At 38.5% G+C, this 22,249-nt stretch overlaps 1 protein-coding gene across 5 annotated transcripts in view; it reads right to left on the reverse strand.

The window, feature by feature from the left end:
• LOC150102559 (echinoderm microtubule-associated protein-like 2) overlaps nucleotides 1-22,249 on the reverse strand; it is a 373,793-nt gene that overhangs the window by 242,981 nt on the left and 108,563 nt on the right. The gene's annotated exons all lie outside the window — the stretch shown is intronic.

A 22,249-nucleotide genomic window follows, 5' to 3' on the forward strand; every position in this document is an offset into this window, starting at 1 on the left:
GGTATTTATAAAAATTTGGTATGTCAACTTTGTTATATTTATTTTTTAGTTCAGTATTGCACTGGAGTTCAATTACTTCCATTTGTAATTCTTTGTCAACATTTTCAATATTAATTAAAAAAGGTGACCTGAATAATAATTCATTTTCAAATTGGTTGAAATCAGAAAATCTTTTTTCAAATTCAATTTTCAATTCTTCAATTTGAGGAATGCACTTTTCAGCATCATTATTTCGAGAAATCGATTTAAGTGTAGGAAAGTGGGCTAAATTATTCTTTGCCAACTGGGTTTGCCGAAGATAGAGTTTTACCAGAAATGACTTAATTGAATCACACACATATGACATATCAACTGTTCATGTCCTTGCAGAGCAGTATTCTAAGTGGCTTGTTATGTCAACTAAAAAGGCCAAGTCTTTACAACAATCTTCATTGGTGAGCTGGGGAATCAATTTTCCTTTGGATGAAGTAAACATGTAAATTTCTTTTAAGAGTTCAAATAATCTTTTTAAAACGAGACACAACTAAGCCACCGAAACCCCATATAATATAGCAAACTGCTGTACTGTGAAATCCAATTCATCCAACAAAGCACAGAATTGTCAATGATTCAAGGTGTGAGAGCATATCCTGTTTACCATTTTAATTACTACACTCATGACGTGTTCCATCTTTAGTTTTTTAGCACAAAGTGACTCCTGGTGTATTATGCGATGAAACGATTTAAGTTTGTCCTTGCACAATATTTCCTTTTTCATTTGAAGTTTTGTAACAAGTACGATGTTAACACCAACCATAGCAGGAGCCCCATCTGTAGTCACACTTACTAATTTTGACCAGTCCGCATGAGCATTTTCAAGACTTTTCTCAATACACAAATATAAGTCCTTTCCCGTCGTTGTTCCTGACATAGGTCCAATAGTTCTTCAGTCACATTCATATCGTCATCAATGCCATGAATAAATATTGCTAACTGGGAAGTATTAATAATGTCTGTACATTCTAATAAAATTAGTTTAATCCTTTATCCAAGTGTGAGCAAACAAAGTTTGAGCCTGAAGGTATCTTCAGGACTGGGGTAAGGTGGAACAACACCAGGGCAACTCGTTGCAAAGGTGGAGCAAGTTACCGACACTCCTATCTCAGTATCTCCAATGATGCAAAACACATCTCCTTGCGGATATGTATAATGTTATGCATTATGGGAAGGGCCATAATGCATAACATAATGCATAAAAATAGGTAGAGATGACCTGCTAATGCTTCTGCCTGGTATCTCCACTTGGGCCTGGCTCCCACTGAAGAGACCTCAATAAAGGTCGAAACTAGTCATGGGTTGTGGCCCTTCCCATAATGCATAACATTATACATATCCGCAAGGAGATGTGTTTTGCATTATGGGAGATACTGAGATAGGTGTGTTGGTAGCTTGCTCCACCTTTGCAACGAGTTACCCTGGTATTGTACCACCTTACCCCAGTCCTGAAGATACTTTCAGGCAAAAACTTTGTTTGCTCACACTTGGATAAAGGATTAAACTAATTTTATTATACTCTAACCTAGTGAAAAATAAACTTTCAACATCTGTACATTCGTCAACTGCAATGGAAAACTCTACAAAACTCTTTATTTTTTCAAGCAATATATCTTGGAAGTTCTCTGCTATATCTTCAACACGTCCCACAACTGTATTTCCTGATAAGCTTATACTTTGAAATGCTTGCTTTTTTTCCAGACATATGATTGACTGTACTTAAAATACAATTTTTAATAAATTCTTCATTGGTAAAAGGTTTCGAAGCCTGAGCAATTTTTTCACTTATGACATAACTACATTTAACAGCAGCATCACTTGTTGTGATAACATTCGAAAATATCCTCTGTTCAAACTTCAGTTCATTTTTTAAATCTTTAAGTTTGTCATCATGCATCTTTTCTGTATATTTATCACAGTTCTTATGGTTTGTTTTATAATGGAGTTTTAGGTTATATTCTTTCACCATGGCAACACTTTGTCTACATATCAAACATGCTAGAATATTTTTTTCCTTCCACAAAGAAATATGCCTTCTCCCATTTTTCTTGAAAAGTTCTGCCTTCTTGATCTATTTTTCTTTTTTTAACTTTAAATTCAGACATTGTTATGGGCAAAAAAAATATAAGTCATTGAGGTAACTTTTTATTAATACACTATCGTATTATGGTAACCTGTAACTTATCGGCATTGTATCACGTGGCTTAAAATGGCTGAATGACAAGTAACTTCCATTCAGTGTTGCCAACATTTGATGATTGAAACATGGTACAAAGAATTGTAGTAATATGTTGGAAGTTTTTTCCCTTGGTTAGACTATAATAAATTTAGTTTAATCCTTTATCCAAGTGTAAACAAACAAAGTTTGTGCCTGAAGTATCTTCAGGACTGACGCAACTTGTGGTAAAGATGGACCAAGCCCTAGTAATTTAATAATAACGTGAGACACCTTATGGCAACTCGTATAGGTAAATATGACTTCTCCATTACTTCCATCTTAGTATCACCACCTCTGGGTCTAGCTCCAACTGATGAGACCTCAATAAAGGGTCGAAAGCAGTCTGGGTAGTGGCCCTTCCCTTAATGCAAAGCATTATACATGTCTGCAAGGAGATGTGCTTTGCATTATGGGAGATACTAAGACAAGTAGTGATGAGAGCTTGGTCCACCTTTACCACAAGTTACCTTAGTCCTGAAGATAGTTCAGGCACAAACTTTGTTTGCTTACACTTGGATAAAGGATTAAACTAATTGTAGTGATAAGTTTTACTTTTGTTTAAAGCTGTCATAAAACATTTCAAAGTTTGAATTTTTTCTGTTTTAATCCCCGCAGGATGTTAGAAACATTGATTTTTAAAAAAGAAATCATTAATGTTGTGGGCCAGATACGAAGCCTTTGCAAGCTGTATCCAGCCTGTGGACCACCAGTTTGCAACCCCTGATGTAGTTGGTGTAATGAGTGGTGTAGACAGAGAGTTGTATAGTAGATGCTCTCCCTCAATGAGTCTCTGAACGCCTTGAAGGAGTCGCAAAAAACATAAACATAATTTTAAAAGGCTATCCCACAGAACAAGTAACGATATTTATATATCTGTTTATATCTCTATATATACTACCAGAAAAGTCAATATAAATACAAGAATGTGACCGATAACTCGCCATGTCTATTCACACCTCAGAAAAAGGACCACTGGAAAGAAAAATGGATCATCACAAAAAAAACTACATGGAAGAAGAGGTCACAACCAACACATAATTGTAAAAATAATCATAATTTATAATTATGAATATCTTTACAATTGTTTCTCTAGTTTTGTATTTTATTAGTTTGCTTCAAAACAACATCTAATCAGCACTTTGATGTGTCTAATAAAAAATTGTTATTTATTTTAATCATCATCATCATCAAATTCCTGCCATATACCCTCAAGGGTTGTACAGGATATGATAGTACTATATGAAAAAATTACATCATTACTAACTTCCTATCTACAATTTTCCTCCAAATCATTCTGTTACTTGTCAAGACTGCAATATCATCATTATCAGATTTTATATTTCTATCATCTAAGGCACACTGTACCGTATCAATCCACCTATATCTTGGTCTTCCTCTGGGTCGTTTTGCTGCCAACCTGGCAGAGAACACTTGTTTTGCTAATCTTTCCTCGCCCATTCTGTTCAAGTGACCATACCACCTGAGATTAGCTCTGCTAACACATTCCTGGATGCTGACAATGTCAAGTTCTTTCCTAATATCCTCGTTTTTAATATGATATTGCCATTGATGCCATCTGTTCACACCTATAATCTTTCTCAGGACTCTCATATCTGCGATCTCTAGTCTTTGGTCAAGTGTTTTACTTCTGACCCAGCTCTCAGATCCATAAGATAAAACTGGTTTGAACACTGTCTTGTATACAGCTAATTTAGAGTTCCGACTAATTTCTCTGTTATTACATATGAATTTCTTCAAATGACTTCCCACCATACCAGCTTTGCTGATTCTGTTGTCTATTTCCATATTTAATTTACCATCTTCAGTAAAAATCGTGCCTAAGTAGCTGAAATGTTTTACTTGTTCCACAGGTTCTCCATTCACAACACAGTTGACATTTTCAATGATTCTGCCTATTTTCATTGTCTTTGTCTTTTTATTGCTCACCTTCATACCATATCTATTACAACAGCTATTCAATTTAGTCAGAGAATCTTGCAGACTTGTAGCAGATTTATTTAGAATAATTTAATATATAGAGCCTGTGTAGCTCAGTGGATGTGGCGTTTGCCAACCACGGCGCTTGGCCGCACGAAGGAAGACTTGGTTTCGAGTGTAGTCGGCGACTAGAGGAAATTTTTCATAGACTTTTTTCGACCGGTTCCCGAGTTAGTCGATCTCTGGCACGGGCAAGCAGGCTTTTCCTCCCGGAAACTCGGGTTATTCGTCCTGTAAACTCAAGAAAATCGACCGTAGAACCCACATTATTTCAGACATTAAATATATTGTGTTAGGGTTAGGGACCACGAGATGGCAGCACATTTGAGCCGTCTCTCTTCACTGAGTACCACTTAATTAGTGATAGCCTTGGGCCATCTATCTCTGATTGGTACCAGTGGAGATTGAACTGCCCACTCAGTCTCAAAAAGTTAGATAGGGCTAAATGGCCTCGCCTACTCCCCGTATATGGGAATAAAAAGGCGTTAGCTGATTTTTTTTTTTTTTTTTTTTAATTTAAAATATGGTTTACTTAATATGTAATCATGAACAAAGAACTGGTATTTCTGCTTTGCATTAAAGCAATAATTTGTTTTTTATTGTGCCTAGGCCTGGGCTCATAAATGCTTTTAATTATGGGAAATGTTGAACCAGCAAATAAACAAAATAACTATTAGGCCCAGTACAGATATAAACTGAAAAATTATGGTGAAGGAAAGTGCACTTTGATGCAGTCTCATTACATATGTAGTGGCTCAGAGCAAAGCTCCTCTTGCATGTGCATATAGCCTATTAAAAGGATGATGATTGCTCAAGTCTGATACAGAGCCCAGATGCATAAACTTGTAGGTCAGTGGAAAAGCTAGCCTTGCTTCTCCACTGATATCTCACATGCTTATGAAGACTTTCAACACAAATGACATATTACATCACCCTGCAAGGAACTAAAGATTTTTCAACTTGCTGATTTTCCATGCGATGATTTTTGCCTTTACAAAATGACCAAGGAATGATCCAAGAGGCATAAAATTAGATTTGATATTGTATCATTTCAAAGCATGTCTGGGTTTCAGCCAATACAGAATATAATTTGGTAAGGACAGTCCCAAATCAATTTAATCCAAAATTAATTTAGTATTCAAATTAATACCTACTGATGTGCATTACAGAAAGATGAAAATTGAAGAATATGAAAAACCGGTGAGTTTTTAACATCTTTATAAGAATAAGATAAGTCAACATCATCATCAAATTCCTGCCATGTATCCACAAGGGGTGTACAAGATATGATAGTACTATATGAAAAATTATACCATTACTAACTTCCTATCTACAATTTTCCTCCAAATCAGTCTGTTACTTGTCAAGACTCTGACATTATCAGATCTTATATTTTATCGTCTAAGGCACTTTGTACCGTATCAATCCACCTATATCTTGGTCTTCCTCTGGGTCGTTTTGCTGCCAACCTGGCAGAGAACACTTGTTTTGCTAATCTTTCCTCGCCCATTCTGTTTAGGTGACCATACCACCTGCGATTAGCTCTGCTAACGCATTCCTGGATGCAGACAATGTCAAGTTCTTTCCTAATATTCTCGTTTTTAATATGATATTGCCATTGATGCCATCTGTTCACACCTATAATCTTTCTCAGGACTCTCATATCTGCAGTCTCTAGCCTATGGTCAAGTGTTTTACTTCTGACCCAGCTCTCAGATCCATAAGTTAACACTGGTTTGAACACTGTCTTGTATACAGCTAATTTAGTGTTCCGACTAATTTCTCTCTTATTCCATATGAATTTATTCAATTGACTTCCCACCATACCAGCTTTGCTGATTCTGTTGTCTATTTCTATATTTAATTTACCATCTTCAGTAAAAATTGTGCCTAAGTAGCTGAAATGTGCCTAAGTAGCTGAATTTTACTTGTTCCACAGGTTCTCCATTCACAACACAGTTGACATTTTCAATGATTCTGCCTATTTTCATTGCCTTTGTCTTTTTATTGCTGACCTTCATACCATATCTATTACAACAGCTATTCAATTTAGTCAGAGAATCTTGCAGACTTGTAGCAGATTTATTTAGAAGTATAACATCATCTGCATAAAGCAAAGAGCTGACATTAACATCTCCAATTTTGATATCATGTTTAATACCACTTTCCTTCATAATGTGATCCATATAGATAATGAATAACAGAGGGGATAATGTACATCCTTGTCTCACACCAGATTTAACATTAAACCATCTTCCTGTACTTCCTTCAATTCTAACTACTGACTTACAACTCAAATAAAGACGAAGTATTGCTTGATATAATGCCCCGTTGACACCATATAACTGTAGCGTATTGAATAGCTTCTCTCTTGGCACCTTATCATATGCCTTTTCCAAATCGACAAAACTTAAATACAGATCTATGTTATATTCCCATGCTTTCTCGACTATTTGTCGTAAAGTGAAGATCTGATCCCGACAGCCTCTGTTTGGCCTGAATCCAGCTTGTTCTTCACCAAGCTTTTCTTCCACAATTCTTCTCAACCGTTTCTCAAGTATACTTGCATAGATCTTGCCATTAACACTCAGTAGGGAAATACCTCTGTAATTCTCACATTCAGTTTTATTTCCCTTTTTATATATGGGTACTATGAGAGCTCTACACCAATCATCGGGAATTCGTCCCTCTGTCCAGGCTTTCTGAACTATGCAGTGCAGCCACTGTAAGACTCTTATACCACCATACTTCAGCATTTCTGGTCGAATGTCATCTACTCCAGCTGCCTTTCCACATTTCAAGCCTTTGATGGCTTTTTCTACTTCAAGTATGGATATGTATTCCTGCCTGCATGCCTGGTTAGTGTTTTTTACCACTGTGCTGTCATCACTGCTTGTTTTATTTAGCAGTTTGTCAAAGTAATTACTCCATACTTCAAGGATATCTTTTCCTGTTTTCATGTCACCTTTATCATCTCTAACTCCTTTTACAGCACTCTTTCCTCCATTCCTAATCTTCTTCAACAACCTCCATAATATTTTGCCACCGTCTTGATATTTATTTTCATATTCTTGCCAAAGTCCTCCCATGACTTTTGTTTAGCTAGTTTTACACAGTGTTTAGCATTCTTGCATTTGTCTCTATATTCTCTAAGAGCACAAGCTGACTTATTTGACAGGAACTTTTGATATGCTTTCTTCTTTTCCTTCACTGCCTCTTTAACTTCCTGTGTCCACCAGGGAGTTCTGATTTTTTTATCCTCGCAGACAACCTCACCACATGCCTCTCTGGCAGAATCATCAATGTTTTCTTCAGAGTTTGCCACTGAATCTCCAAGGTTTGATTCCTGTTTTCAAACTCTTTCATTTTTTCTTCAATAATCTTTGTGTATTTTAGTCTACAGTTCACATCTGAGAGCTGCTCAACTTTTATTTGCTTTAAACCTTTCTTATATTTCCTCTTTTCAATATGAAATTCAATTTTATCCTGCACAAGGCTAAATAGTGATCACTTCCAATTTCAAATCCTCTGTACACTCTGGTGTCCTGCACCAGGGAGAAAATATCACTATCAACAATAACATAGTCAATGAGACTTTTCTTATTCCTAGCCTCTTCTCTCCATGTGAATTTGTGCACATTTTTATGTTGGAACATGGTGTTAGTAATAACCAGTCCATGTCCTGAGCAGAAATCCAACATATATTTGACATTATTATTAGCTTTGCTCTTTTCTCCAAATTTTCCCAAAATATATTTGTATGTCTCACAATCATTTCCTACTCTACTATTTAGATCCCCAACAAGGACCAACTTTTCCTTTTTCATTGTGTCAGTTGCTTTTTCTAAAGCATCAAAAAATTCCTCCACTTCTACCTTAGTAGAACCTTCTGTGGGACCATAGGCACAAATAAGTCTCATTGTCCAGTTCCCCATTCTCATATTTGCCCACATTACTCTACTTGAGACTGACTGCCATTCAAGAAGATTAGCCTCGTATTTTGTGTTGAATACTATGGCTACTCCTTCTTTTCCTTGATTGTCATTGCTTGAATATAACATTTTGTATTTATTGCTCAGAGAGATCTCACCAGTTTTGGTCTTTTTTGTTTCAGTCACCCCTATTATGTCGATCTGGTACTTATCTAATTCCTCAGCTAGCTCCATTTCTTTGCCATTCAGGCTTCTTACATTAATAGTACTGATCTTTAACTCTGGTGATGTTGAGTTGGGGTTTGTTTTCAGATTTGTTCTAGTAGCTGACTTTTCGCTGTTCGCCCTGGTTCCCTGGCGAAAACAATGGGGGCCTTGTTTAACTGGCCAACGCCCCAGCCGGCATGAAATTTTGTCATGTTGTACCATCATTTGTTATTTTGGTTTAACCAATAAGAATACAATTTGGTCGGCTAAATCCCAAATTGCCAGCCCATCCTCATTCGTTCAGTATCCAAGTAGATACCCAACAGGGTGCACCACGAGAAGGTGAGGATTGGACATTAGGTCGGAAGCCCTGGTCTGTTCTCTGCATTCCTTTAAAGGCTATGTGGAGGTCTCCTCTCAGTTATAAAGCTTTGACCCTTAAGTACCCCTATTTATTTTAAAGAAATCTAAAATGTGTAAGATTTATTGTAGTTACCAGATATCAGATAACTGTAATAATTTCTGTGGTTCTTTATTGTAATTCATAATTGCTACATGCTGTGATATCTGTCTCTCATTGTAAAGACATTCTCTTTTTGCTAATGTATCAGCCATTACTAACTTCTTGATTGCCACTTAGTCGAACTAGTGAACATGCTCACTGAGGAGGTTGAGTGGTGATTGACAGAGGGAGTATTCAGTACCTGGGTAACAGAAGAAACAAGAGAGAGAACACACGCGACAGAATTTTGTTTTAGGAAGTTCTTAAAAAAAACTGACAATCAGAATATATTAATAGAGGTTTCCAAAAAAGGAATCTTAGCAAAGGTGAATCCTTAGACTGGAAAAGTAATACTGCAAACAAATGAATAATAAATAAAAAAAGATATTAAGCAGATTTTCTATTTCAACGTTCAAAGAAACACAAAACGGAAAGTTGTCTTCTGTCTCAAGGATGCCAGTGATATTATTTATTTTATTGGAACAAGTGATGGAATTAGTGAAATCTGAAACTGTCAAGTGGCTTTAATGAAAAGCTCTACTTTGATACAATGTTTATAAAATAGCAACTGTTTTTTTTTCCCCTTTGATAAATAATTTGTGATTTGCGCTTCTTGTAACAGAATTGCCTGAGGTAAGAATTTTTATTTTCAGTGAGGATACCTCAAGGGCTCACTTTAGTGAGTACGTGCATAGCAAACCTAAGGTACCAGATGCTGGACCATGCCTTACTTCATGTAATATACATCTGTTACATTATTCTGTAGACGGTCCCTCCCCTTCTTTCTTTGCTTCTTTTTCCTCTCCTTGCTCCTTCCCCCTGAGGCTATTAGAGTATTCGAGGGCTAGGGGTGAATCTTTCCTATCTTGCTAAGTCATTTCGTCTTATGCAGCCACCGAAGGAGGCAAGCTAGCCTCAATAGGTGCTGGTCCCAAGCCGGGATAAATGGCAAGGGTGGATGTCAGGAAGGGCATCTGGTCGTAAAACTTCACTGCCAGCTCTAGCTATGGTATGAGAGAGAAAATGATATTAGAGCTAGGGCGTACCCCTTAAGCAACGCGCGGCCACATCGCCCATCAGCTACGAGAAGTGGACGAGGGCTACAAGGGCAGGTGCGGTTAAAGAAGTGAGCCCGGCAGGTGGAGAGGATGTTGCGAGTGGGAACACTGAATGTTGAAAGCATGACTGGAAGGGGAAGAGAGGTGGCAGACATGATGAGGAAGAGGAAGTTGGCCATTTTATGTGTGCAGGAGACAAGGTGAAAGGGAGGAAAGGCAAAGGAACTGGGAGATGGATATAAATTGTTCTACTCCGGAGCACATAATGAGGGAAGAAATGGTGTAGGAATTGTGGTGTGTGGCAGAATGAAGGGCGAAGTACTGGAAGTGGGTAGAAGGAACAACAGGATCAGATCATGCGAATGAAATTGGGTCTGGGAGAAGAGCGGGTGGTCGTATTATGTATATATGCCCCACAAGTTGAATGTACAGCAGAGGAGAAAGATGAGTTCTGGAACATGTTAGATGAAGAAATGAGGGAACTGGAAGAATATGAGATGGTGATTGTCAGAGGAGACTTGAACAGACATCACCAGAGACAGAATAGAGACTGTGAAAGGATCATGGTGGCCACGGAGTGGGAATGATGAACCAGGAAGGAGAGAGGGTTGTGGACTTTGCAGTAGCGTTTGATCTGGCAATTGTGAACTCATTTTTCTACAAGAGGGAAGAACAATTGATAACATTTTGACTAGAAGAAAACATCTTAAGGTTGTGACAAATTGTAAAGTAATTCCAACAGATCAAGTAGCACAGCAACGCCGACTGCGGTGCGCAGATTTTAAAATAAGATCGAAGATAAGAACCTCTGGAAGCCACGGGATGAAGATAATTAAGTGGTTTCGCTTAAAAGAAAAGAGTGTGAGGAATCGTTTTAGGGAGGGGGTGTTAGAGAGGATTTCAGATGGACTGGAGCGTGAACAAGATTGGTGGAAACATAATTCAAAAGTAATCCTGAGCTTTGCAATCGAGGTGCTTGGTGAGACATCTGGAAAGATTAGAGAGCAGAAGGAGGGTTGGTGTTGGAATAATAATGTACAAGTGGCAGAGACAGCTAAGAGGAAGGCAAAGAAGAAGTGGGATGAGTCAAGAGTGGAAGAGGACAGAGAGGTGTACAACGAGAGAAAGCAAGAAGTGAAGAGAGTTGTGGCACAGGCGAAGGCCATGGCATATCAAGATCTGTATGATCAATTAGAAACAAAGGAAGGACAGAGAAAAATTTACCAACTAGCGAAATGTAGAAATAAAGCAGCAAAGGACATCTTACATGTGAGGCAGATCAAAGACGCTGAAGGAAGAGTATTATGGAGGGATGTGGACATAAGAAACAGATGGAAAATATACTTTGAGGGACTTTTGAATGAGGAAAATGCAAGGACTCACAAATAAGATGGGCAGCCTTCTGAGGGGATGGTGCAGAATATCAGTAGAGTGGAAGTGATGGAGGCCATGAAGAGGATGAGGAATGAAAATCAGTGGGCCCCGAGAGGATTCCAGTGGAGGCATGGAAGCACTGGAGGAAGAGGGAATTGACATGCTGTGGGACCTGTTCATGAAAGTTTGCCAACAGGAAAATATACTCGAGGAATGGAGGGAGAGTACTCTTGTCCCCCATCTACAAGGGTAAAGGGGATGAAAAAGACTAAAAATACAGAAGAAAAAAGTTGATGTCCCACACAATGAAAATCCTAGAAAGGGTTCTTGATGAAAGATTGAGAAAGGAGGTGAAAATTGCAAAGGAACAATTTGGCTTCGTGCCTGGTAGATCAACAACAGATGCTATCTTTGTGTTACGGCAGATGATGGAAAAGTTTCAATGGAAACAATGGGAGCTACATCTGGCATTTATTGATCTGGAGAAAGCATACGATGGAGTGCCAAGGCAAGAAGTCTGGAGGTCTCTGAGGGAGAAGAAGGTTCCAGAGAAATATGTCAGGTTGGTGCGGGAGATGTACAGAAATGTGAAGACAAGTGTTCGGACCTGCCTGGGATAGAGAGAAAGTTTTCAAGTAACAGTTGGTTTGCATCAAGGGTCAGCATTAAGTTCATTTCTGTTTAATATTGTGATGGAGGTGGTGACGGAGAAGGTGAGAGAAGATGCGCCTTGGACAATGTTGTATGCAGATGACATCTTGCTGTTTGCAGATTCAAGAGAAGAAGCAGGAACTAAACTGGAAAGATGGAGAAAAGTACTGGAAGAGAGAGGTATGAGACTGAGCAGAAGTAAGACAGGGTATATGTGTTGCACAGTGGGCGGCAGCCAGGAGACAGATCTGGAGCTGGAAGGAAATGTCATCAGGAAGGTGAGGGGACTTTAGATACTTAGGTTCAACAGTGGAAGAAGATGGAGGAGCTGAGAAGGAAGTGGGATGCAAGATACAAGCGGGTTGGAGGAACTGGAGGGAGATGGCTGGAGTGTTATGCGATAAGAGGGTGCCGATCAATCTGAAAGGTAAAATCTATAGGACAGTAGTGAGGCCAGCTATGATATATGCTATAGAAACTGTGGCCCTGATGAAAAATAACATCAGAAGGATGGAAGTAGTAGAGATGAGAATGCTTAAGTGGATGTGCGGTGTGACCAGAGAGGATCGTCTGAGAAATGACTATGTGAGGGAAACAGTGAAAGTTACGAACTTAGGAGCGAAGATACAGGAGGCAAGGTTGAGATGGTTTGGTCATGTGATGAGGAGGAAGGACGAATATGTGGGAAGAAGGGTCATGTAGATGGATGTGCAAGGAAGGAAGCGTGGGTGGCCAAAGAAGAGATGGAGGGAGCTGGTAGAAGAGAACTTGAGGATGAAGAACTTGGATGTGGTGACAGCCCAGGACAGGAGGATGTGGAGGAGACTCATCATCAACAGTGACCCCACTTAAGTGGGAGAAGCTGCAGAAGAAGAAGTGAAGGTAAGGATGACTGGAACAATATATGCTAAATAAGGAAACACTACATGGTACTATAAAAGTTTTATATTTTGAGAAAAGGCCTGATAAAGAACTGATTCTGATGAACATTAATTGTTTGTAGTAATCTGATGTGAAAAACAAACTATTCAGTCTGGTAGCCTGATTAAGCTCATGTAAAACAAACTGCTAACAGAATGGGTCAGTGAGAGAATAACTATCCTCTAAAGATAAAGAGATCTCAAAAGTATAGTTTTAATTTAGAATACCTTGGATCCAAATACTTTTATAGTTTTTTAATATATATTAATTTAATTACATGAATCATGTATATAGTTTATTTAGTTTCATTAAATAATAAATATAAATATGTATATGGGGTGCTTAAGAGTCAAAGCAGTATAACTGAGGGGAGACCTCCACATCGCCTTTAAAGAAATGTGGAGAACCGACCAGGGCTTCTGACCTAATGTCCAATCCTCACCTTCTTGTGGTACACCCTGTTCGGTATATACTTGGATACTGAACGAATGAGGATGGGCTAGCAATTTGTGATTTAGCCGACCAAATTGTAATTCTTAGTGGCTAAAACCAAATTATAAAATGATGGTACAACATGACAAAATTACATGCCGGCTGGGGCGTCGCGCGGTTAAACAAGGCCCCCCCGTTGTTTTCACCAGGGAACCAGGGTGAACAGCGAAAATTCAGCTACTGGAACAAATCTAAAAAAATCTGAAAAAACACCCCAAATCAACATCACCAGAGTTAAAGATCGGTACTATCAACATAAGAAGCCCGAATGGCAAAGAAATAGAGCTAGCTGAGGAAGTAGATAAGTACCAGATCGACATAATAGTGGTGACTGAAACAAAAAAGACTAAAACTGGTGAGATCTTTCTGAGCAATAAATACAAAATGTTATATTCAGGCAATGACAATCAAGGAAAAGAAGGGGTAGCCATTGTATTCAACACTAAATACAAGGTTAATCTTCTTGAATGGCAGGCAGTCTCAAATAGAGTGATGTGGGCAAATATCAGAATGGGGAACTGGACAATGAGACTTATTTGTGCCTATGGTCCTACATGTGAACTGTAGACTAAAATACACAAACATTATTCAAGAAAAAATGAAAGAGTTTTTGAACAGGAACCAAACCTTGGAGATTCAGGGGTGGAGATTCTCCTGAATTCCCTGAAGAAAACATTCATTGATTCAACCAGAGAGGCATGTGGTGAGGTTGTCTGCAAGGATAGAAAAATCAGAACTCCATGGTGGACACAGAAAGTTAAAGAGGTAGTGAAGGAAAAGAAGAAAGCAACACAAAAGTTCCTGGCAAATAATTCAGCTTGTGCTCTTAGAGAATACAGAGACAAATGTAAGAAAGCTAAACAGTGTGTAAAACTAACTAAACAAAATTCATGGGAGGACTTTGGCAAGAACATAGAAAATAAATATCAAGAAAGTGGCAAAATATTTTGGAGGTTATTGAAGAAGCTTAGAAATGGAGGAAAGAGTGCTGTAAAAGGAGTTAAAGATGATAAAGGTGACTGAAAATGGGAGAAAAAGATATCCTTGAAGTATGGAGTAATTACTTTGAGAAATTGCTAAATGAAACAAGCAGTGATAGCACATGGTAAAAAACACTCAACAAACACACAGTCAGGAATACATATCCATACTTGAAGTAGAAAAAGCCATCAAAGGCTTAAAATGTGGAAAGGCGGCAGGAGTAGATGATATTCGACCAGAAATGCTGAAGTATATGGTGGTATAAAAGTCTTGCAGTGGCTGCACCGCATAGTTCAGAAGGGCTGGACAGAGGGACGAATTCCCGATGATTGGAGTAGAGCTCTCATAGTACCCATATATAAAAAGGGAAATAAAACTGAATGTGAGAATTACAGAGGTATTTCCCTACTGAGTCTTACTGGTAAGATATATGCAAGTATACTTAGAGAGAAACAATTGAGAAGAATTGTAGAAGAAAAGCTTGGTGAAGAACAAGCTGGATTCTGGCCAAATAGAAGCTGTCAGGATCAGATCTTCACTCTACAACAAATAGTGAAGAAATCATAGGAATATAACAAAGATCTCTATTTGAGTTTTGTAGATCTGGAAAAGGAATATGATAAGGTGCCAAGAGAGAAGCTATTCAATACGCTACAGTCATATGGTGTCAATGGAACATTATATCAAGCAATACTTAAGTCTTTATTTGAGTTGTAAGTCCGCAGTTAAAATCAAAGAAAGTACAGGAAGATGGTTTAATGTTAAATCTGGTGTGAGACAAGGATGTACATTATCCCCTCTGTTATTCATTATCTATATGGATCACATTATGAAGGAAAGTGGTATTAAACACGATATCAAAATTGGAGATGTAAACGTCAGCTCTGCTTTATGCGGACGATGTTATACTTATCAATAAATCCACTACGAGTCTGCAAGATTCCTTGACTAAATTGAATAACTGTTGTAATAGATATGGTATGAAGGTCAGCAATAAAAAGACAAAGACAATGAAAATAGGCAGAATCGTTGAAAATGTCAACTGCATTGTGAACGGCAGAGAACCTGAGGAAGAGGTAAAACATTTTGCCTACTTAGGCATGATTTTTAGTGAAGATGGTAAATTAAATATGGAAATAGACAACTGAATCAATAAAGCTGGTATAGTAGGAAGTCAACTGAATAAATTCATATGGAACAAGAAAGAAATTAGTCAGAACACTAAATTAGCTGTATACAAGAAAGTGTTCAAACCAGTTTTCACTTATCGATCTGAGAGATGGGTCAGAAGTAAAACACTTGACCAAAGGCTAGAGATCGCAGATATGAGAGTCCTGAGAAAGATTATAGGTGTGAACAGATGGCATCAATGGCAATATCATATTAAAAATGAGGATATTAGGAAAGAACTTGACATTGTTGGCATCCAGGAATGCGTTAACGGAGCTAATCTTAGGTGGTATGGTCATTTAAACAGAATGGGCGAGAAAAGATTGGCACAACAAGTGTTCTCTGCCAGGTTGGCAGGAAAACGACCCAGAGGAAGACCAAGATATAGGTGGATTGATACGGTACAAAGTGCCTTAGACGACAGAAATATAAGATCTGGTAATATTGTAGTCTTGACAACTAACAGACTGATCTAGAGGAAAATTGTAGATAGGAAGTTAGTAATGATGTAAATTTTTCATGTAGTACTATCATATCCTGTACCCTTCCTGCCATGTACCCTCAAGGGTACATGGCAGGAAGTTGATGATGATGAAATATGTATATTTGGTTTTGAGTCAATCTTTTACTGGATTTTAAAAGGAATGATTAAACGTCAATGCACCAATCAGATTGAACTCATAAATTAACTTAACACTCAGTGTAAAAAAAACATAAATGGTACACCTGGTAAGAATTTTAATATAAATGGCACAGCTGATATGATTATTAACATGATTATCACAGTAAAACTACTAGGAAGAAAAGTTCAACCAAGACATATGAAAAACATAGAGCACTGGAGTACAAGCTAGAAAGAAGTGGAGTGCCAATGCCATAGATTAAAAATATCACTTGAATTAATATTAGCAAATTGAGCAACAAATTTAAAAAAAAGTCTTAATTTTTAGTCCAGTAGTATTAATATAACTGACAGAATAGTGAATAGGATAAAATAAATATGTATCATCTTATTATACTGAACATCACTTAATTTGTACTGGCCTCCCCATCAAACAAGTTTCTCCTAATGTTTATTCTTCTCAAAAGCTTGACCTGAAAATATCTGTTTTAATGTTTGAAAGAAAATTTGTACTAAATAAAATCTGCTAATGCTTTGTTTGCATCAGAAAAATTAATAACACCCACTGGATGCAACACAAGACTAATGATCAAGTCAGAACAGATTTAGACTTCCCAGATAATATAATAGACACAATCATTAAGCATCAACTGAGAGGGTTTGGTCATATACAGAGAATGGCCCATCACAGACTCCCATATTTAGCTCTGAATGGATATATCAGAAGAAAAAGACCTAGACGGAGATCAAGAAGTACTTGGATCAAGTTGCTGAAAGAAAATTCACATCTACCCAGCTATAGAGTCATGACTGAGATGGCTAAAGATCGCGATAAGTGGAGAACCTTTCTTCTTAGTGGACTCAACCCATTACCAATCGGATGAGATGAGATGATGATGATGAATGCTTTTTAATTCCCCAAAGGAAGGTAGGCAAGGCATTTGACTGTAACTAACTTGTGGAAATTGAGGAGTACTCTGTCTCCATCCTTAGCCAATCACAGGTGGCTTGCCCAAGACTATCAGTGATTTTAATTAGCATTTGCCAGCCTGATTGGCCAAGTAGTAAGCATATCCGCTCTCCAGCCAAAAGGCTGCAGGTTCAAATCCAACCGTGGGCATGGATATTTGTGGTTATCTGTGAAAATTCTAGTGGTGACGGGCAGTAGATGGCATTGGTAGTTTAGGTTCGTTGTAGTTGGTGGACCGAGTTATAGAGTAGATGCCCTCCCTTGATGAGTCTTTGGACTCCCTGGAGGTGTCACGTAATAATAATAATAATAATCTGGAGAAGCGAGTGAGGATTAAGAATAAGTGAAGTGAAGATGGGGAAGTGAACAAGATTAATATGTTAGTCAACATGTTCAGGTAGTTTGACATGAAGGATTTCGTGCGAAGTGGCATGTACTCTAGCAAAGGAGAATGGATTGTGGAATGAAAGAGAGTGTAGAGAGGATGTGTCAGAGGTGTTTCAGGAGCAAGTGTCAGAAATGTGAGATGACAGAAATGGTAAAATGAAGTAACAAGAGTGCTTCATAGCTAGCTGATGCTAAGTCCAACATTGGTCTCCCAGACATATAAAGATTTCTGTGTAATATAGATGTTCTATGGTCAATTTTCTTGAGTTATGGGATTAAAAAACCCTATTCAGCCTGTGCCAGAGATCAATTAACTTGAGAATCAGTCGAAGAAAGGCTTAGAAAAACAAACTTCCTCCAGTTGTCAACTAGAATGAAACTTAGAACGGTCTTTCTCTGGTTTGATATCTTAGTGCTAAGATATCAAACTATGATATCTTAGCACAACGGATACAGATGTCAGTTCCAAAAGATTAAACAGGCTGCCACTGGTAATGCTATCTTTAATATAAAGAAAATAGAAAGAATTTAAAAATACAGCACACAGCAGAATGATGTAGACTTACTAAATTCAAATAGTAATGATTCTGCATATGATTTACATCAGATATTATTATTACGGGCGACTCCAGGGAGTCCTTAGACTCATCGAGGGAGGCCCTAAACATCATGTCCACACAACTATATGACATTCTCACAGTATCTATCATACCTTGCCTTGAACTCACTCACTGTCATAGAAAAATATCCTCTGAATTAATCCTGTAGACTTACTGAATTCAAATAGTAATGATTCTGCATATGATTTACATCAGATATTATTATTACGGGCGACTCCAGGGAGTCCTTAGACTCATCGAGGGAGGCCCTAAACATCATGTACACACAACTATACGACATTCTCACAGTATCTATCATACCTTGCCTTGAACTCACTCACTGTCATAGCACCCACAATAGACTCTGGCAGCTTATTCCACTCATTTACCACTCTAAAAGTAAAGAACCCAGCTCTAACACCCTTGCTAACCACACTCTTGTCTTTAAGAACTAGGGGACACCCTTCCATAGGTGTCCCCTACTTCTCCCACCACTAGTCCTGTTCTCAAAAATATCCTCTGAATTAATCCTATAGAAACCCTTTAGCAATTTGAATGCCTCAATCATCTCCCCTTTTCTGTCTATCAACCAATTTCTGCAACCCACAAATCTTCAACTTGTTCTCATAAGGTTCATTCGATAGACCTGCTATCATCTTGGTCACTCGTCTCTGGATCCTCTCCACCTCCTCCCCATCAAGAAGAAACCTAGGTGACCAAATCTGGGCACAGTAGTCGAGATGAGGTCTTATCAAGGCTCATTACAGAGGTACAATAACTTGCTTGTCTCTGCTTGTCAAAGTAGTATTTTTCAACAACCAAGTGAGTTGATGAGCTGATTTAGTCACTTTTGCAATGTGCGCCCCACCCCACCTAAACTTCATCCTATCCACCAACACTCCCAAGTCCCTGGCCTTATCAATCTCCTGGAGTACAGTTCCACCAATGTGGTATACTGCTGCTAATCTTTTCACCCCAAAATGCATAACCTTACATTTTATCACATGAAATTGACATCCATTCTCCTTAGCCCAGAACTCCAATCTATCCAAGTCATCCTGAAAGATTTTGACATCTTCTGCATTCACTATTGCCCTACCCAACTTTGCATCATCAGCGAACAAATGAACTGTTCCTCTTAGATTCTTCCCTATATCGTTAATGAACAAATTAAACAGCAGTGGTCCAAGAACAGAACCCTGCGGTACACCACTAGTCAAAGTCCATCTTTTGGACGCTACTCCTGAATAAACTACTCTATGATATCTCTCCATCAACCACCCACCTATCCATCTCACCAACCCTATATCTATTCCCATACCATATGTTGCAGTTTACAGATTACAATTCCATGTGGTATCCTGTCAAATGTATTAGCCAGGTCCAGCAGTATCACAGTAAATCCATTATCCTTATCGAGTTCAGTCGTCACAGTGTTATAAAACTTGATCAAGTTACTGAGGCATGATCTACCCTTCACAAAGCCATGCTGTCCCCCATACAGTATCTCATTTTCATCAATCCATTCCTGTATTTTTCCCTTGACTACTTTCTCCAAGACAATGACAACCACTCCTGATATGCTTATCGATCGGTCATTTGCAACAGTAGTCTTGGATCCTCCTTTATGCAGTGGAATTATTTTCCCCTTTTTCCACACCTTCGGGACTAAACCAGACCCAAAACTCAGATTAAACAACATGGTCAAGGGCACTGATAATTCTTTAGCCGCTTCACGCAAGACCCGTGCCGATATACCATCCAATCCCACAGATATATTCACATTAAGGTTCTGTAATAGCCTATTCACCTCCACTTCATTCATCACAATTCCCGTATAAACTAATGGTTCCTTCATTTTTTCAATGTGACCACCTGAATGATATACTTTTGCAAAGTGCTTGCTCAGTAACTCCACTATATCGACTGATTCAGTGACCTCCTTATCCTCGGCATTCCTTAAAATCATTCTGTCATGTACAGTTTTTTTTTTTTGCTTGCAGAATATTGAAAGAACTGTTTGGGATTCTCTTTAGCTTGCATAGCTAGTTTCCTTTCATAATCCACTTTTGCTTTTTTTACCACATGTTACCCATCTGGCCTGCGCTTTATACCGTTCGTGTGCCTGCAGTTCACCTTTCTCTTTAAATTTCCTCCACAGTTGTTTCTTTTTTTTGCAGCTCAAGCTTAATGGTGTTATTCATCCATTTAACCCCTACTTGTTTTACTATTTGGACCCTAGGTATACAATCAGCCATAACCTCCTGTAAATGCTCCTTGACCACTTCCCACGCTCTATCGACATCCAGCCCTTGCAGTTGCACATGCCATGGCACTGATCCAAGCAATCTCCTAACCTTGTCATACTTGCCAGCACGATAATTCCACATATACCCTGTCTTAATCGAAAATTCCACACCTTTAGCCACCTCCCAGGTCAAGACCCTATGATCACTCTCACCAATAGGTGGCAACATGGTCATATTCATTACTGTCAAATTCTCAGATGCTATTACTAGGTCAAGCACTCTCAAATCCCTAGTATTTTCAATTACATGCTGTCTCAGATAGTTATCCCTTAATAATTGAATAAAATCCATTTCCTTCCTCACATGTGTACTCTCCTCCTTCCAATCAATGTTACCATAGTTGAAATCCCCCATAATGATTACCCTCCTTCCACTCATTTCATCAATTTGTTTATGCATACTATCTCCATCATCTATTTCATCACCTGGTCTATAGCAGCACCCAACTATATATTTTGTTCTGCCAGTCTCAATCTCACCTCAAATGAGCTCTTTTCACTATCCTGCAATAAAATTTCAATTCTCCTTGGTTGAAGTTCATCAGCTATCAACAATAACACTCCTCCCCCCCATTTTATTCTCTCTGTCCTTCCTAAACACACTATAACCTAACATTCTATCCCACTAACTATATCATCTTCCATCAGCCATGTTTCACTAATGCCAATAACCTCTGACCAGGAAGAGCCAATCAAGGCCAAAAATTCTTCCTTCTTGTTCCTAATAATCCTGGCATTAGTATACATGAAATGCAGAGGTCCCTTTGTCCCACCCCTATCTTGATGCGTTATTCTAACTATCCCATTACGATTTTTTGTCCTTAGTACTGGCTCAGGTACATTATATACATTCTTACACTCAACTGTCTCACTGATGTCCACATATCCACACTTCCCCACCCCCTCCTCGGTAGTTCTAGTTTCCCTGGTTCTGCACATCCATTTTCACTTCATTCAGTAACACGTTTTCCAGTCTCTGTACACCAAATCCATTCAAATGCAGGCCATCCATCTTGTATAAATCCTTTCACCCATCAAACTCATTCCACACCACACCGTCTGCACAACCTGCACATAAAGTCATTTGCGATTATGGCCCTCCTTCTAAACTCCTCTCTGTCGTACCACAGCAACAGACTCACCATCCTAACTCTGTCACTCATTTCTTTCGCTTCCTTTAACAATACTTTAAAGTCCTCTCTCATAAAACATTTATCTCCTTTCAATTCATTCGTACCCGCCATAACTATCAATTCTTTCACCCTCTGTTTTTGCACTCTAATACTCTCACTTACATCCTTAAATTTCACACCCGGTAAGTAAGATTTAGTTAAACTCCCATCTATCACTCCTCTTAATATCAAGTCACCATACAACACTCTTTCCTTCATTTCTGAAACTCTCAAACTCTTATGCTTATTTTTCCTTTCAAACACTTGTTTATTTCCATTAGCCGAGGCACTCTGGAAAGAATTTTGCAGGTGCTCCAACTGCTGCTGCACACTCTGTATCACACTGCGCAACCTAGTGATCTCACTCTCTACAAATAATTCCTCATTTTTTTTCGTTCAATTAAACCATTTTCTCTCTCTGTATAGTTGCTTTCACTCTCTCTTTGATCACCGCTCTCATTGCCATCTTGTACTACATTGCAATTCCCTATCAAGCCACTATTTTCACTCACATTCTGGCTTTCTTCAACCATAACTATCTCCTGACCTGACACATACTTCAATTCCTCACTTTGCTTACACTTTCTGCACATTCTCCCACCACTATCACTTTCCATCCAAACTCCAGCTTCCTTCGGGAAAGCATACATTCCA

This window comes from Typopeltis vanoorti, chromosome 10, assembly GCF_054136105.1.
Source record: "Typopeltis vanoorti isolate ZY-2024b chromosome 10, IOZ_Tvanoo_1.0, whole genome shotgun sequence".
NCBI classification, from domain to species: domain Eukaryota; kingdom Metazoa; phylum Arthropoda; class Arachnida; order Uropygi; family Thelyphonidae; genus Typopeltis; species Typopeltis vanoorti.